Genomic DNA, 5,644 nt, shown 5'->3' on the forward strand with positions numbered 1-5,644 from the left:
GGCTAGCCAGAACTTGTTCAGTTGGTAGTCAGGGTTTTGAGAGAGAAAACTGAAACCCAACTTCAGGGGTCAGGAAACAGACAATACATTTTCGTGGGAAGAACTGCAAATGGAGGTACACTGATACAAAAATAATTATAGCTAATTTTCACAAACTATTATTGTTACACCATCTCTCACTCTTAAGGAGCTACCTATAATAGATCACATTTTGCAATGAGTTATTTTTTTTTAATTCATTTCCTCATTTGTGACCTAAAGTATTGAATCCTATAGAGTTTAATTATAAAATAACTAACTAGATGAAATGAATAACAATTTGGCAGTTATTATTTAAACACTACTAATTGTTTGATATGTAAATGCTGATTTGAATTTTGCCATATGCTTGAAACTCATTACTACATTGCTAGTTCTTGGATAGTTCAATGCCTGAATACCTATGTAACTTTCATTTGATTAATCAGTATGGCAGATTATTACCTTCCACCCTGTAGAAATGTGTAAGACTGCAACCAAGTGGTTCCAAAAAGGATGCCAATGGAACTCACATTTGGTTGTTTCATATACTGTAACTAGCTGAAGGAGCACTTTTACTTCTCTAAATGACCAGGGAACAGCCATGCATTCGTCTGAGTTCTTTAGAAAACAAAAACAAAAACCAAAGCAGAACCAACAAGAGATATGTATACCACATTTTTTGTGATGATGCATAGATGGTAAGAATGACTGTTCCTACCTTTGCATCACTAAATCCTTCTAGGGATGGTGAGAAGCCATATTACTTAGCAGTCCCTTTTGTATTCACTTTCCTTGCCTCCCACTACACCCAAACAAATTCCCTATTCCTCTTCACTATTATTTGGAAGATGATTGGCAGCATAATGTTGAAGTTTGAATTTGAAGTTTACTTCCATTCAAGAAATTTGATTTGTCTCTTTAAGTCATAAGCATTTAGAGAAAAAAAAATAATCTATCTTAACTCCATCTTTAAATAAAATAAGATCATTCTTAAATGCAAGAGTGCTTTTATTTTTAACACTCCCAATTACGATTTTAAAATGAAAACTTTACCAAAAGGCATTTTCAGAAATTAAGAAAAGCAGATATGAGTGGTAAATTCTTGGGAGCAAACTGTATCCTTCACAGGGCCCAACCTGAAACAGAAATGCTGATTAGGAAAATCAAAAATAAGGGGATAAGCTTCTAAATGTCAAGTAACAAGTTTCCTGGATTATAAAATGTAGTTCTGAACCGGATATGATAGAGGTGTGTCTGCACATGCCCATGCATGCATATGTATGCTTGTGTGAGCGCACAGGAGGGGGAGTTCAGACACAAAATCTCCGAAGGAACATTAGAAATGTGGAAGACACATGTATATTCATCAGAAGATTAGTTGACCATAGAGTAAAACAAAACAAACAAAAACCTTTCTCAATAGTAAATGCAAACACTTAATTAGCATCATTAAAAGAGGGAATCCCCATGAATCAGATTTTCTTTTCAAGACTTCTTTTATTATCAGTTTTCTCTTACCTTAAACACTAATGGAATGCAAAAGGAGAAAAAAAAATGGCAACAAATAAAAATGCTGGTGTCTAATTTTACTTTAAGCCCTATGGAACAAATCAATGTGCATATCAGGTGGTTTCCAGTGCATTTTTTTCAATAAAATTGAAGAAGACTTAATCTAGTTGTCAGTGGAGAGATCGTTAAAATGATTTTTAATGATAAATAACCTTGTTGGGTTTTTTTTTCTTTTCTTTTTTTTCTTGGCATATATATCAGAATTTTAAAGTATTAAGGGACTTTGCTGTGGGAAAGCTATTTTATTTGCATTTAATTATTTATGTTCAAAAGTTTCTTGGTGCTTACTCATTTCAGCATTTAGAAATTATCATCTAAATATAAAATGATGAGAAAAATACCCAACATCCATTTTCTTTAAGTGAGTCACTTTGAATTAATCTGAACTTTAGACATTTACAAATTTTCTAAATGTATTAAATGTAAAATGTTTTGATCAATTCTTTCTACTTACAATTATTAAAATGATAACTGAAGTCAGAAAATTTTTAAAAATTAGACTTGTGAGCACAATATAAAAACATAAAATATTCATTTTTTTCATGGATTTGTTGTGGAGAAATATGAGGACATAGTCCTACCTTCAGAAATATATATCACATGGAAACAGATCTTGTGTTCCAAGTAAATAGAACTGTAAGACCAAGGAGAAAAACTGGATCTTCTAACACTGGTCCAGCTAAATGATTTTCAAGCTCCAGTTTAGCCATAGTCTTGTTCTTTAGGTAGTGCATGATAGAAGGCCTGGGGGCAGGCGGAGTTTAAATAGGGTTATACTAATTAAAACGGAATAGGACAAATATCTATAGATCTGATCTTTCCTAGTCTCCACCAGAATTCTTTAAAATATGAATCACAGTTCTGAAAACATTGTATATCATGATCTCTACATTCTTTGTGAATTGAAATATTGTCTTTAAGTGGGGAGATTCACACATTTCCTCTTCAGTGTGCTTATAGTCTGATTTTATAAAACTGTATTCCTGCATTGATTATATTTAAAATTTGTTAAAATTTCAATAAGTATTCCTGTTTATAAATAGTTTAAATAATGTAGAAGTGTAACATCTCAGATACAGTCACCATCTCATGTTTATCTTCAAATTTTCTCCTGGATAATCCATGCTCAAACAGGTTTATGTGTATCTTTCTCTATTTTAGTGTACATATAAATGCATAATTTGTATAAATATATGTAAAATTTTATATCTATACTTTATAAAAAGATAAAGTAAACATCTCTGTTTCAAAAAGCTGGAAATACTGAGAAACACAGAGCAATGTTTAAAATAATGTTCTGAAGAAGACTCTGTGCTAGTAACAAAGAAATTGCTGAGAACCCAAGTGCTGAGCATCTAAGCCAATGCCACAGCAGTCCCAAGGAAGGAAGGAGTTAACCAAAAGATTAATCAAAAGTTAACCAAAAGATTCTAAAACATATGCAAAGATAGAAGAAAAGACTGTCCACTTGAGGCACTTGAGGCAAGAAGTTGAAACTGAGACCCTCACACAAGTATAACTCCTGCATAGAAGGCTCCATGCTTTCTAAATCAACTGTCTCCATTTAATCTCATCTAAAGGCCCATGATTATTCATTTTTGAGCAAAATTGTGACGTCCCAAGATTAGATAACATGACTATCCAATCATGATGAAAATGTTAATAGTTAAATGAGAATAAATAAATATATATAAATATATGTGTGTGTGTATATATATATATATATATACATATACATGGCAATATAAATATATGTAGATATATTTTTTATATGGCAAACTTGTCAAAATATAGGCAAAAAAATAAATTTTAAGGCTCATATAAAGACAGTAAATCACTAAAGGCCCTGTAATGATTATCTAGGCAGCTTTTAAAAAAATTTTTTTACTGTCACATAAGGGAGCATTTATTTAAAGTTTAACATGAGATCACACAAATAAAATTTGTATAAACACAAATCCAAATTGAGTCATAACACAGATAACAAAAGACAAAGAAAAGGAAACATTGGCAGTATATACAGTTAGACACAGTTGTGTCTTGTACACTAGAAAGTCTTTTACAAAATGATCATCTTAAATCAACAGAAGACCCATCTTCAATGTCATCTTGCAAGCTGGGTTAATTTTAGCAGTCTCCTATTTTCTCCAGTGTCCTCCTTTAATATGGCTGGTAAATTTTTTGGTGATTGTGACTCCTTCCAAGTGCCTTGCCATAAGTGTTCTTTTGGCCACTGTAGTCTGCATATCCTTGTCCATATCCATAGTTCCATAGTTATACCCACTATAGTCATAGCCTCCATAGCCACTATAGTTTTGATCACCACCTTAGGCACTATTGTAATTTCCTTATCTTTGATCATAACTGTTGTTAAATCCCTGGTTCCAGTTTTGGCCCTGACCTCACCCATGACCACTAGGACCACCGGGTCTACCAGCTGCAGCACCTCTTCTACCTTTTAGTTATTGCTGTTGCTGCCTATCTCTTTGTGTTGTGCAGTTATGATTTCACACTTCTTAGAACCAACCTGATGATATCTGCTTTCTAACAATTTCTTTACTAGCTCTTCGTTTGTGTGTGGGATAAAACAACATCCTCTTCTTTCGTTTGTTTTTGTATCCATGGGAAGTTCAATATTTTCAATCTCTCCAAAGTATTCTTTAATTTGTTCTTCAGAAGCATGTGGGCTCAGTCCACCCATAAAAACCTTTTTGGAGAGTTCTTTCTCTTTGAAATCGTGGTCCTTTTGAGGTCTATCCATTTTCTATCAAGTTTGTGTTCTTTCAGTTCCAAAATCTCATTAACACTAGCAGCATCTCTGGAAACCACAAATCCAGTCCTCTTGATCTTCCAGTCACTACATCCGTTCCAATCGTACAGTCTATAAATTCCCTAAATCAAGACAAATATGCAGTCAGTCTTTCTTGCTTATATCCCAGCTCAAGCCTCCAGTAAACATTTTGCTGTCATTCTGCTTATTCTTGCTGGGTTGATCTTGGATTCCTCTGTGAATTCCTCTATTTCCATGTTGCTGTGTTCCTTCATGTCTTCCATGATGGCAGAGTTGTCATGGAGGTGGGGGGATTGAGCGAAGGCCCTGGAACTCAGCCCTGGTCATGCAGCAGCAGCCCCAGAGCATTGTTAGGAGTTTTCTAAGTCTCTAGGCATCTTTTAAATAAAGAATTTAGAATAATCTTGTGATTAAGTTTTAGGGAACTGAAAAACAAGCAACTCTTTTTCAAATTGTTCTATGTAATAAAAAATGCAGTGGTAGTAAAGATGATAAATTATTTATAAAATGGGAAAATTCTAGGCCAATCTCCCTCATGTATGGAAAAGTTGGCTAAAATTTTGTCTTTTGAAGAGCTCCATGCCCAGATTATTGGAGGGATTTTTAATCTGAAGGCATACATAATTATTTAAACAAACAAAAAAAAAGGAACTCAATGCACTGTAAATCTTGTATTGTGGTAGACAGCTGTGAGGTTGCAACCTTGAACTTCATGTGAATAGAAATGTGGTTATTGGAGAAATTCAGCACCTTCCGCTCCAGAGAAATTTCCACTAGTTACCTAGCTCAAGCAGTAACTGGATATAAATATGTTGCTTTAAGTCTATACTGAAAATTTCTAATACAAATCATCCTAAAAGAATTTTCTTTTGTGAGGTATTTTAAGAACATAGAGAATACAACCCCTATTTTCTTAACAGAATTTATTTAAAACATGATTTCTAAGGCAAGATTTCAATACACTTTTTTAGAATTTTAGAGTGCTAGAAGTGGAGGGGTTATTTGGGATAGTCTAGTCTTAGTGTTACATGTTGCAAATTTGGGATGAGAAGGGTTAAGTGATCTTCCCCAAGGTTACATTAATTGACAGGTTGTAACTGAAGCCAAGTTTCCATAGTTTTCCATAGTTTTAGTCTCTCCCCTTTTAAGTGCCAATTCTAAAATCTACTTGGTCTAAGTGGATATTGTACCTCTAAAAATTTCCTGTAGCACTCAGTCAAATGAAAGAAAGCAGGGTTGTGAAAGAGAGACTGCCATTAAGAA

The 5,644-nt window shown here is 33.6% G+C and overlaps 1 pseudogene; it reads right to left on the reverse strand.

Annotated features, from left to right (window-relative positions):
- Positions 1-3,750: 3,750 nt before the first annotated feature.
- Positions 3,751-4,653, reverse strand: LOC131999422 (heterogeneous nuclear ribonucleoprotein D-like; annotated as a pseudogene).
- Positions 4,654-5,644: the final 991 nt, after the last annotated feature.

The sequence above is a fragment of the Mustela nigripes genome, chromosome 13, assembly GCF_022355385.1.
Source record: "Mustela nigripes isolate SB6536 chromosome 13, MUSNIG.SB6536, whole genome shotgun sequence".
Lineage (NCBI taxonomy): Eukaryota > Metazoa > Chordata > Mammalia > Carnivora > Mustelidae > Mustela > Mustela nigripes.